The 12991-nt window shown below is 48.0% G+C and overlaps 1 long non-coding RNA gene across 1 annotated transcript; it reads right to left on the reverse strand.

Moving 5' to 3' along the window:
- Positions 1–2833: 2833 nt before the first annotated feature.
- LOC140376954 (uncharacterized) lies at positions 2834–11606 on the reverse strand. The gene is made up of 3 exons (XR_011930069.1): positions 11515–11606; positions 3007–3139; positions 2834–2879 (listed from the first exon to the last, which is right to left on the reverse strand). It is a non-coding gene; the product is annotated as an uncharacterized lncRNA (long non-coding RNA).
- Positions 11607–12991: the final 1385 nt, after the last annotated feature.

Below are 12991 nucleotides of genomic sequence, written 5' to 3' on the forward strand. Positions count from 1 at the left end.
CAGTAGAACAGTAGAACAGTAGAACAATATAACAATAGAACAGTAGAACAGTAGAACAATAGAACAATATAACAGTAGAACAGTAGAACAGTAGAACAATAGAACAATAGAACAGTAGAACAATAGAACAATAGAACAGTAGAACAGTAGAACACTAGAACAGTAGAACAATAGACCAGTAGAACAATAGAACAATAGAACAGTAGAACAGTAGAACAATATAACAATAGAACAGTAGAACAATAGAACAGTAGAACAGTAGAACAGTAGAACAGTAGAACACTAGAACACTAGAACAGTAGAACAGTAGAACAATAGAACAATAGAACAATAGAACAGTAGAACAATAGAACAGTAGAACAGTAGAACAATAGAACAATAGAACAATATAACAGTAGAACAGTAGAACAGTAGAACAATAGAACAATAGAACAGTAGAACAATAGAACAATAGAACAATAGAACAGTAGAACACTAGAACAGTAGAACAATAGACCAGTAGAACAATAGAACAATAGAACAGTAGAACAATAGAACAGTAGAACAATAGAACAGTAGAACAATAGAACAGTAGAACAGTGTTAGAACATAGTAGAAAAAGCTTCAGTTGTTTCATCTGGACTCAGTTTGAAAAAGTAGACTTTTCGACTCTCATCCAAGAGTCATTGTCAATAACAGAATTTAGGTCGAGAACTCCGATATTAATACTGTTCTGTGGTAAGACCCGCCCATTGGGCGGAGCCTCCTGAAGTAGAAAGAGTTGTTTGTTTCAACAGAAACTCCCCCTTTGTATCTACCGAGCCTATTCAGAATCTTAATGGGCTATTAGAATCCTCTTTGTCTTTGTGAGACCCTGGCTCAACCACCCTGAGGACCTGATTAGCATCTAAATGTCCTGGTCCTGGTCCTCTACCTTTCCAGGGGTTCAGTAACCAAGAAGCAGGACAAAAGGGAAACTGAACAGAGAAGGAAGGGTGTTTCTATCCCTTATGTGTCTGGCCTGTCGGAAAAACTGCAGAGAATTTTTAGACAACACGAAGTCCCTGTTTATTTTAAACCAGGAAACACTTTAAGACAAAAACTGGTTCACCCAAAGGACAAGTTGCCGACTCAAAAACAGAGAAATGTAGTTTATTCGATCCAATGCAGTGAAGAAAGCTGTAAAGAACGTTACATAGGTGAGACGAAACAGCCTCTACACAAGAGGCTTTATCAGCACAGAAGAAATACAAGTTCAGGACCTCAGAGTGCCGTGCATCTCCATCTCGAAGCCTCTAATCACTCGTTTGAAGACGGTGAGGTGAAGGTTTTAAGCAGGAGAAAAGATGGTTTGAAAGAGGAGTCAAGGAAGCTATTTTTGTTAAAAAAGAAAGACCTTCTTTAAACAGAAATGGAGGGCTAAGGTTTAATCTTCCTGTTATTTATAATGGGTTACTGAACCCCTGGAAAGGTAGAGGACCAGGACCAGGACATTTAGATGCTAATCAGGTCCTCAGGGTGGTTGAGCCAGGGTCTCACAAAGACAAAGAGGATTCTAATAGACCATTAAGATTCTGAATAGGCTCGGTAGATACAAGGGGGGAGTTTCTGTTGAAACAAACAACTCTTTCTACTTCAGGAAGGCTCCTCCCAATGGGCGGGTCTTACCACAAAACAGTATTAATATCGGAGTTCTCGACCTAAATTCTGTTATTGACAATGACTCTTGGATGAAGTCGAAACGTCTATTTTTGCAAACTGAGTCCAGATGAAACAACTGAAGCTTTTTCTACTATGGAACACGCCTGGACCAATGAGGGATTACAACGACAGTGTTAGCCTACAAAGCCATAAATGACATGGCCCCTCCCACCTCAAAGATGCTATAGAACCATCTCATCCAAACAGAGCTCTTCACTCTCAGAATGCCGGCCTTCTGGTGGTGCCAAGAGTCTCTAAAAGTACTGTAGGAGGTAGAGCCTTCTGGTGGTGCCAAGAGTCTCTAAAAGTACTGTAGGAGGTAGAGCTCCTGTGTTATGGAATCAGCTCCCGACCCATGTTAAATATGCTGACACAGTCTCTTCATTTAAGTCCAGGCTTAAAACGTTCCTCTTCGAAAACGCTTATGGTCAGAGTAGTTAGGAACAGAAACATAAACCCACAGCTTCAGCTACGCTGCCCTAGGAGTAACTATGCTGGGGGAAGTATGACAGCTTGAGCACTATCCTCTTCTTCTTCTGACTACTTATGCTATCAAACAATATTTATTTTTTGATTCCACTTGCAAATTGTTCACCGCCTTCTTTTCTTTCTCTCACTCCTGAGGACCTGTGGACCCAGATGCCCCTCCCCTGGTGAAGTGGTCCCTGCCCTGTGTGGACGGTCCCTCTTCTGCCTGAAGAGTGGCTCCAGCTCCAGTCTCCCTCACGTCTGTGAGAGTGGGATCTCTCCTTCACTGGAACTCCTCCAGGTTTCTACGCTTTTTTCCCAAAGAGGTTTTTTTTGTAGTTTTTCCTGCTGAAGGAGAGTCTAAGGACAGAGGGAGGGTCTAAGGACAGAGGACCCTGGGACATCGTCCCTCGCCACCACAGACATTGTCTGACTCCCTCGCCACCACAGACATTGTTGATTCATTTCTCCCTGTGGCCCTCAGAGGCAACTGTTGTTGTGATTTTGGGCCTTACAAAAATAAATTGATTTGATTTGATTTGATTTGTTAGAACAGTAGAACAATAGAACACACTCTCACCAGAGAGAATCAGAGCCGCCTCGGGCTGTGAGTCCTGGTGTTTCTGAAAGAAAGTCTTGGTCAGATCTTTGTTGACGTTTCTACAGCCAGACCGGGTCCAGTTCTCACCTTTCCACCTCGATTTCCATTCACTTCACCAAAGTCTTCATCACTGTAAACACAAAACACCAGGACTAAACCAGGACTAAACCAGGACTAAACCAGGGCTAAACCAGGGCTAAACCAGGACTAAACCAGGACTAAACCAGGACTAAACCAGGACTAAACCAGGACTAAACCTGTGTGGCAGTAGCAGGAGCCTCAGGACTTGGTCTCGGTCTTGGGGCTGGATCAGGTCTGACGTCTCCAGTTGGTCCACCAGAGTCTCCATGAGTCCGGTCCAAGTCCTGGGCCTGAGATCCAGAACCAGAGCTGAAAAACAAAAGTGATTCTGAACAAAAAGAGTTTTGAAAAGAAAAAAACCTGTTCTTTACAAAACTGTTGGTTTAATCATGAGTGGAAGATGTAAATGTATTTATGGAACATCTGAAGTATCCTGCTTCTGTAGGACCTCTTCCTCTTCTGTAGGACCTCTTCTGTAGGACCTCCTCTTCTGTAGGACCTCCTCTTCTTCTGTAGGACCTCCTCTTCTGTAGGACCTCCTCTTCTTCTGTAGGACCTCCTCTTCTGTGGGACCTCCTCTTCTGTAGGACCTCCTCCTCTTCTGTAGGATCTCCTCTTCTTCTGTAGGACCTCCTCTTCTGTAGGACCTCCTCTTCTGTAGGACCTCCTCCTCTTCTGTAGGATCTCCTCTTCTTCTGTAGGACCTCTTCTTCTGTAGGACCTCCTCTTCTGTAGGACCTCCTCTTCTTCTGTAGGACCTCCTCTTCTTCTGTAGGACCTCCTCTTCTTCTGTAGGACCTCCTCTTCTTCTGTAGGACCTCCTCTTCTGTAGGACCTCCTCTTCTGTAGGACCTCCTCTTCTTCTGTAGGACCTCCTCTTCTTCTGTAGGACCTCCTCCTCTTCTGTAGGACCTCCTCTTCTTCTGTAGGACCTCCTCCTCTTCTGTAGGACCTCCTCTTCTGTAGGACCTCCTCTTCTTCTGTAGGACCTCCTCTTCTTCTGTAGGACCTCCTCTTCTGTAGGACCTCCTCTTCTTCTGTAGGACCTCCTCTTCTTCTGTAGGACCTCCTCTTCTGTAGGACCTCCTCCTCTTCTGTAGGACCTCCTCTTCTGTAGGACCTCCTCTTCTGTAGGACCTCCTCCTCTTCTGTAGGACCTCCTCCTCTTCTGTAGGACCTCCTCTTCTTCTGTAGGACCTCCTCTTCTTCTGTAGGACCTCCTCTTCTGTAGGACCTCCTCCTCTTCTGTAGGACCTCCTCTTCTTCTGTAGGACCTCCTCTTCTTCTGTAGGACCTCCTCTTCTGTAGGACCTCCTCTTCTGTAGGACCTCCTCTTCTTCTGTAGGACCTCCTCTTCTTCTGTAGGACCTCCTCTTCTGTAGGACCTCCTCTTCTGTAGGACCTCCTCCTCTTCTGTAGGACCTCCTCTTCTTCTGTAGGACCTCCTCTTCTTCTGTAGGACCTCCTCTTCTTCTGTAGGACCTCCTCTTCTGTAGGACCTCCTCTTCTTCTGTAGGACCTCCTCTTCTGTAGGACCTCCTCTTCTGTAGGACCTCCTCTTCTTCTCTAGGACCTCCTCTTCTGTAGGACCTCCTCTTCTTCTGTAGGACCTCCTCTTCTTCTGTAGGACCTCCTCTTCTGTAGGACCTCCTCTTCTGTAGGACCTCCTCTTCTTCTGTAGGACCTCCTCTTCTGTAGGACCTCCTCTTCTGTAGGACCTCCTCTTCTTCTGTAGGATCTCCTGTTCTGTAGGACCTCCTCCTCTGTAGGACCTCCTGTTCTGTAGGACCTCCTCTTCTGTAGGACCTCCTCCTCTGTAGGACCTCTTCTTCTGTAGGACCTCCTCTTCTGTAGGACCTCCTCTTCTGTAGGACCTCCTCTTTTGTAGGATCTTCTCTTCTGTAGGACCTCCTCTTCTGTAGGACCTCCTCTTTTGTAGGACCTCCTCTTCTGTAGGACCTCCTCTTCTGTAGGATCTCCTCTTCTTCTGTAGGATCTCCTCTTCTTCTGTAGGATCTCCTCTTCTGTAGGACCTCCTCTTCTGTAGGACCTCTTCTTCTGTAGGACCTCCTCTTCTGTAGGATCTCCTCCTCTTCTGTAGGACCTCTTATTCTGTAGGACCTCTTCTTCTGTAGGACCTCCTCTTTTGTAGGACCTCCTCTTCTGTAGGACCTCCTCTTCTTCTCTAGGACCTCCTCTTCTGTAGGACCTCCTCTTCTTCTCTAGGACCTCCTCTTCTGTAGGATCTCCTCCTCTTCTGTAGGACCTCCTCTTCTGTAGGATCTCCTCCTCTTCTGTAGGACCTCCTCCTCTTCTGTAGGATCTCCTCCTCTTCTGTAGGATCTCCTCCTCTTCTCTAGGATCTCTTCCTCTTCTGTAGGATCTCCTCCTCTTCTCTAGGATCTCCTCTTCTGTAGGATCTCCTCCTCTTCTGTAGGATCTCCTCCTCTTCTGTAGGATCTCCTCCTCTTCTGTAGGATCTCCTCCTCTTCTCTAGGATCTCTTCCTCTTCTGTAGGATCTCCTCCTCTTCTCTAGGATCTCCTCTTCTGTAGGATCTCCTCCTCTTCTGTAGGATCTCCTCCTCTTCTCTAGGATCTCTTCCTCTTCTGTAGGATCTCCTCCTCTTCTCTAGGATCTCCTCTTCTGTAGGATCTCCTCCTCTTCTGTAGGATCTCCTCTTCTGTAGGATCTCATCTTCTGTAGGATCTCCTCTTTTGTAGGATCTCCTTCTCTTCTGTAGGACCTCCTCTTCTGTAGGACCTCCTCTTCTTCTCTAGGACCTCCTCTTCTGTAGGACCTCCTCTTCTGTAGGACCTCCTCTTCTGTAGGACCTCCTCCTCTTCTGTAGGATCTCCTCCTCTTCTGTAGGACCTCCTCTTCTATAGTACCTCCTCCTCTTCTGTAGGATCTCCTCTTCTGTAGGATCTCCTCCTCTTCTGTAGGATCTCCTCCTCTTCTGTAGGATCTCCTCTTCTGTAGGATCTCCTCTTCTGTAGGATCTCATCTTCTGTAGGATCTCCTCTTCTGTAGGATCTCATCTTCTGTAGGATCTCCTCTTCTGTAGGATCTCCTCTTCTGTAGGATCTCCTCTTCTGTAGGATCTCATCTTCTGTAGGATCTCCTCCTCTTCTGTAGGATCTCCTCCTCTTCTGTAGGATCTCCTCCTCTTCTGTAGGACCTCCTCTTCTATAGTACCTCCTCCTCTGTAGGATCTCCTCCTCTTCTGTAGGATCTCCTCCTCTTCTGTAGGATCTCCTCCTCTTCTCTAGGATCTCCTCTTCTGTAGGACCTCCTCTTCTTCTGTAGGACCTCCTCTTCTTCTGTAGGACCTCCTCTTCTGTAGGACCTCCTCTTCTTCTGTAGGACCTCCTCTTCTTCTGTAGGACCTCCTCTTCTGTAGGACCTCCTCCTCTTCTGTAGGACCTCATCTTCTTCTGTAGGACCTCCTCTTCTTCTGTAGGACCTCCTCTTCTTCTGTAGGACCTCCTCTTCTTCTGTAGGACCTCCTCTTCTGTAGGACCTCCTCTTCTGTAGGACCTCCTCTTCTTCTGTAGGACCTCCTCTTCTTCTGTAGGACCTCCTCTTCTGTAGGACCTCCTCTTCTGTAGGACCTCCTCCTCTTCTGTAGGACCTCCTCTTCTTCTGTAGGACCTCCTCTTCTTCTGTAGGACCTCCTCTTCTTCTGTAGGACCTCCTCTTCTGTAGGACCTCCTCTTCTTCTGTAGGACCTCCTCTTCTGTAGGACCTCCTCTTCTGTAGGACCTCCTCTTCTTCTCTAGGACCTCCTCTTCTGTAGGACCTCCTCTTCTTCTGTAGGACCTCCTCTTCTTCTGTAGGACCTCCTCTTCTGTAGGACCTCCTCTTCTGTAGGACCTCCTCTTCTTCTGTAGGACCTCCTCTTCTGTAGGACTTCCTCTTCTGTAGGACCTCCTCTTCTTCTGTAGGATCTCCTGTTCTGTAGGACCTCCTCCTCTGTAGGACCTCCTGTTCTGTAGGACCTCCTCTTCTGTAGGACCTCCTCCTCTGTAGGACCTCTTCTTCTGTAGGACCTCCTCTTCTGTAGGACCTCCTCTTCTGTAGGACCTCCTCTTTTGTAGGATCTTCTCTTCTGTAGGACCTCCTCTTCTGTAGGACCTCCTCTTTTGTAGGACCTCCTCTTCTGTAGGACCTCCTCTTCTGTAGGACTTCCTCTTCTGTAGGACCTCTTCTTCTGTAGGATCTCCTCTTCTTCTGTAGGACCTCCTCTTCTGTAGGACCTCCTCTTCTGTAGGACCTCTTCTTCTGTAGGACCTCCTCTTCTGTAGGACCTCTTCTTCTGTAGGACCTCCTCTTCTGTAGGATCTCCTCCTCTTCTGTAGGACCTCTTCTTCTGTAGGACCTCTTCTTCTGTAGGACCTCCTCTTTTGTAGGACCTCCTCTTCTGTAGGACCTCCTCTTCTTCTCTAGGACCTCCTCTTCTGTAGGACCTCCTCTTCTTCTCTAGGACCTCCTCTTCTGTAGGATCTCCTCCTCTTCTGTAGGACCTCCTCTTCTGTAGGATCTCCTCCTCTTCTGTAGGACCTCCTCCTCTTCTGTAGGATCTCCTCCTCTTCTGTAGGATCTCCTCCTCTTCTCTAGGATCTCTTCCTCTTCTGTAGGATCTCCTCCTCTTCTCTAGGATCTCCTCTTCTGTAGGATCTCCTCCTCTTCTGTAGGATCTCCTCCTCTTCTGTAGGATCTCCTCCTCTTCTCTAGGATCTCTTCCTCTTCTGTAGGATCTCCTCCTCTTCTCTAGGATCTCCTCTTCTGTAGGATCTCCTCCTCTTCTGTAGGATCTCCTCCTCTTCTGTAGGATCTCCTCCTCTTCTGTAGGATCTCCTCCTCTTCTCTAGGATCTCTTCCTCTTCTGTAGGATCTCCTCCTCTTCTCTAGGATCTCCTCTTCTGTAGGATCTCCTCCTCTTCTGTAGGATCTCCTCCTCTTCTCTAGGATCTCTTCCTCTTCTGTAGGATCTCCTCCTCTTCTCTAGGATCTCCTCTTCTGTAGGATCTCCTCCTCTTCTGTAGGATCTCCTCTTCTGTAGGATCTCATCTTCTGTAGGATCTCCTCTTCTGTAGGATCTCCTTCTCTTCTGTAGGACCTCCTCTTCTGTAGGACCTCCTCTTCTTCTCTAGGACCTCCTCTTCTGTAGGACCTCCTCTTCTGTAGGACCTCCTCTTCTGTAGGATCTCCTCCTCTTCTGTAGGACCTCCTCCTCTTCTGTAGGATCTCCTCCTCTTCTGTAGGACCTCCTCTTCTATAGTACCTCCTCCTCTTCTGTAGGATCTCCTCTTCTGTAGGATCTCCTCCTCTTCTGTAGGATCTCCTCCTCTTCTCTAGGATCTCCTCTTCTGTAGGATCTCATCTTCTGTAGGATCTCCTCTTCTGTAGGATCTCCTCTTCTGTAGGATCTCCTCCTCTGTAGGATCTCATCTTCTGTAGGATCTCCTCCTCTTCTGTAGGATCTCCTCCTCTTCTGTAGGATCTCCTCCTCTTCTGTAGGACCTCCTCTTCTATAGTACCTCCTCCTCTTCTGTAGGATCTCCTCTTCTGTAGGATCTCCTCCTCTTCTGTAGGATCTCCTCCTCTTCTCTAGGATCTCTTCCTCTTCTGTAGGATCTCCTCCTCTTCTCTAGGATCTCCTCTTCTGTAGGATCTCCTCCTCTTCTGTAGGATCTCCTCCTCTTCTGTAGGATCTCCTCCTCTTCTGTAGGATCTCCTCCTCTTCTCTAGGATCTCCTCTTCTGTAGGATCTCCTTCTCTTCTGTAGGACCTCCTCTTCTTCTCTAGGACCTCCTCTTCTGTAGGACCTCCTCTTCTGTAGGACCTCCTCTTCTGTAGGATCTCCTCCTCTTCTGTAGGACCTCCTCCTCTTCTGTAGGATCTCCTCCTCTTCTGTAGGACCTCCTCTTCTATAGTACCTCCTCCTCTTCTGTAGGATCTCCTCTTCTGTAGGATCTCCTCCTCTTCTGTAGGATCTCCTCCTCTTCTCTAGGATCTCTTCCTCTTCTGTAGGATCTCCTCCTCTTCTCTAGGATCTCCTCTTCTGTAGGATCTCCTCCTCTTCTGTAGGATCTCCTCCTCTTCTGTAGGATCTCCTCCTCTTCTGTAGGATCTCCTCTTCTGTAGGATCTCATCTTCTGTAGGATCTCATCTTCTGTAGGATCTCCTCTTCTGTAGGATCTCCTCATCTGTAGGATCTCCTCTTCTGTAGGATCTCATCTTCTGTAGGATCTCATCTTCTGTAGGATCTCCTCCTCTTCTGTAGGAAGACCTGGTTTATGTTGTTTTATGTGGTTTACACCATATAAAACAACGGATGGAGGAGGTGCTGGAGGAGGTGACGGAGGAGGTGATGGAGGAGGTGACAGAGGAGGTGACGGAGGAGGTGACGGAGGAGGTGACGGAGGAGTTGACGGAGGTGATAGAGGAGGTGACGGAGGAGGTGATGGAGGAGGTGACAGAGGAGGTGACGGAGGAGGTGATGGAGGAGGTGACAGAGGAGGTGACGGAGGAGGTGACGGAGGAGGTGACGGAGGAGTTGACGGAGGTGATAGAGGAGGTGACAGAGGAGGTGATGGAGGAGGTGCCGGTCCAGCGCCAGGTCCAGCAGGGAGGTGGTCAAGTCCATCACCTCCCCCCTGCTGGACCTGGCGCTCAAATGACTCCAGGAGGTGTTACAGTGCCAGTGAAGACAGGAGTCAGCTCGCCTGCACAGTGTCTTAAAGTGGAGGGAGTGACACCGTCTGGTCCAGCAGCTTTTCCAGGGTTGGATTTCCTGAACTGAGAGAGGCCCGCCCCATCTCCTCCTTGGAGGTGGGGGAGGTGACCACAGTGGGGGAGGTGACCACAGTGGGGGAGGTGACCACAGTGGGGGAGGTGACCACAGTGGGGGAGGTGACCACAGTGGGGGAGGTGGGGTGGGGAGGTAACATCAAATCAGCAGGAGGTGCAGAGCCAGTTTGTGGTCTTCTGCAGCGTGAGGGGTTCTGGGCTTGTAATTGATGAGAGCCGGAGCCCACTCCACACAGAGGCGGGGCCACTCCACACCCACACAGAGGCGGGGCCACTCCACAGAGAGGCGGGGCCACTCCACACCCACACAGAGGCGGGGCCACTCCACACAGAGGCGGGGCCACTCCACACAGAGGCGGGGCAACTCCACACAGAGGCGGGGCCACTCCACACCCACACAGAGGCGGGGCCACTCCACACAGAGGCGGGGCCACTCCACACAGAGGCGGGGCCACTCCACACAGAGGCGGGGCCACTCCACACAGAGGCGGGGCCACTCCACACCCACACAGAGGCGGGGTTGTTGTTGTACTGGGCTCTGGTTCTCGGCTCCTGCTGAACCTGGTCTTTGCCTATTTGTAGCGCCAGGAATCTCGTCACGGCGTTTCGCCGCTGACCGGACCAGATCAACACATCTTTATTTAAATGAAACCTGGACTTTACTGGAGGCTTTGTTTCCCTCTGATCTCTTTCGGATCAGTCTGTGGGACATAAGACCATCTTTACACACAATGAGACACACACAAGACGACATAAGACCATCGTTACACACAATGAGACACACACAAGACGACATAAGACCATCGTTACACACAATGAGACACACACAAGACGACATAAGACCATCGTTACACACAATGAGACACACACAAGACGACATAAGACCATCGTTACACACAATGAGACACACACAAGACGACATAAGACCATCGTTACACACAATGAGACACACACAAGAGGACATAAGACCATCTTTACACACAATGAGACACACACAAGAGGACATAAGACCATCTTTACACACAATGAGACACACACAAGAGGACATAAGACCATCTTTACACACAATGAGACACACACAAGAGGACATAAGACCATCTTTACACACAATGAGACACACACAAGAGGACATAAGACCATCGTTACACACAATGAGACACACACAAGACGACATAAGACCATCTTTACACACAATGAGACACACACAAGACGACATAAGACCATCGTTACACACAATGAGACACACACAAGACGACATAAGACCATCGTTACACACAATGAGACACACACAAGACGACATAAGACCATCGTTACACACAATGAGACACACACAAGACGACATAAGACCATCTTTACACACAATGAGACACACACAAGACGACATAAGACCATCTTTACACACAATGAGACACACACAAGACGACATAAGACCATCTTTACACACAATGAGACACACACAAGACAACATAAGACCATCGTTACACACAATGAGACACACACAAGACGACATAAGACCATCTTTACACACAATGAGACACACACAAGAGGACATAAGACCATCTTTACACACAATGAGACACACACAAGAGGACATAAGACCATCTTTACACACAATGAGACACACACAAGACGACATAAGACCATCTTTACACAAACACAACTAAACAAAGATGGAATAACACATTTAAAATGGATGATTTAATATAAAAAGAATATTGAGGCTCTTTACGATGGTCACATGAGGAGTGAGACAGGGCTGTGCTTGGTCCCCCCTTTTGTTCTTGTCCGTAAACCAGGTCTAAACGAGGACTACACCAGGACTAAACGAGGACTAAACCAGGTCTAAAGCAGGTCTAAACCAGGACTCACCTGCAGACAGGGTCTGGAGCAGGTCCTGGGTCTGGTCCTGGTCCAGGTTGTGGCTCCACTGAGTCTGAGGTGTCCACAGAGGACACTCATCACAGCTGTCAATCAAACACAGACGAGGTCCAGTGTTAAAGCCACACAGGGAGGGAGGGCATCTGTGTTACCTGTTACCTGAGCTCCTTCAGCTCCACAAACATCTGCAAAACAAAACCAGGCCAGGAATATTAGGGTTAGAACCCAGACCCTAAACCAGGTCTAAACCAGGACTAAACCAGGTCCAAACCAGGTCCAAACCAGGTCTAAACCAGGACTAAACCAGGTCTAAACCAGGACTAAACCAGGACTAAACCAGGTCTAAACCAGGACTAAACCAGGACTAAACCAGGACTAAACCAGGACTAAACCAGGACTAGACCAGGACTAAACCAGGACTAAACCAGGACTAAACCAGGACTAAACCAGGACTAAACCAGGACTAAACCAGGACTAAACCAGGACTAAACCAGGTCTAAACCAGGATTAAACCAGGACTAAACCAGGACTAAACCAGGACTAAACCAGGTCTAAACCAGGACTAAACCAGGTCCAAACCAGGTCTAAACCAGGACTAAACCAGGTCCAAACCAGGTCCAAACCAGGACTAAACCAGGACTAAACCAGGACTAAACCAGGACTAAACCAGGACTAAACAAGGTCTAAACCAGGTCTAAACCAGGACTAAACCAGGACTAAACCAGGACTAAACCAGGACTAAACCAGGACTAAACCAGGACTAAACCAGGTCCAAACCAGGTCTAAACCAGGACTAAACCAGGTCCAAACCAGGTCCAAACCAGGACTAAACCAGGACTAAACCAGGACTAAACCAGGACTAAACCAGGACTAAACAAGGTCTAAACCAGGTCTAAACCAGGACTAAACCAGGACTAAACCAGGACTAAACCAGGACTAAACCAGGTCCAAACCAGGTCCAAACCAGGACTAAACCAGGACTAAACCAGGACTAAACCAGGACTAAACCAGGACTAAACCAGGACTAAACCAGGTCCAAACCAGGTCTAAACCAGGACTAAACCAGGTCCAAACCAGGTCCAAACCAGGACTAAACCAGGACTAAACCAGGACTAAACCAGGTCTAAACCAGGACTAAACCAGGACTAAACCAGGACTAAACCAGGACTAAACCAGGTCTAAACCAGGACTAAACCAGGACTAAACCAGGACTAAACCAGGTCCAAACCAGGTCCAAACCAGGTCTAAACCAGGACTAAACCAGGTCTAAACCAGGACTAAACCAGGACTAAACCAGGACTAAACCAGGTCTAAACCAGGACTAAACCAGGACTAAACCAGGACTAAACCAGGTCTAAACCAGGACTAAACCAGGACTAAACCAGGTCTAAACCAGGTCTAAACCAGGACTAAACCAGGTCTAAACCAGGACTAAACCAGGACTAAACCAGGACTAAACCAGGACTAA

The sequence above is a fragment of the Eucyclogobius newberryi genome, unplaced genomic scaffold, assembly GCF_026437365.1.
Source record: "Eucyclogobius newberryi isolate DKJ021-1_F unplaced genomic scaffold, fEucNew1.0.hap1 SCAF_39, whole genome shotgun sequence".
NCBI lineage: Eukaryota > Metazoa > Chordata > Actinopteri > Gobiiformes > Gobiidae > Eucyclogobius > Eucyclogobius newberryi.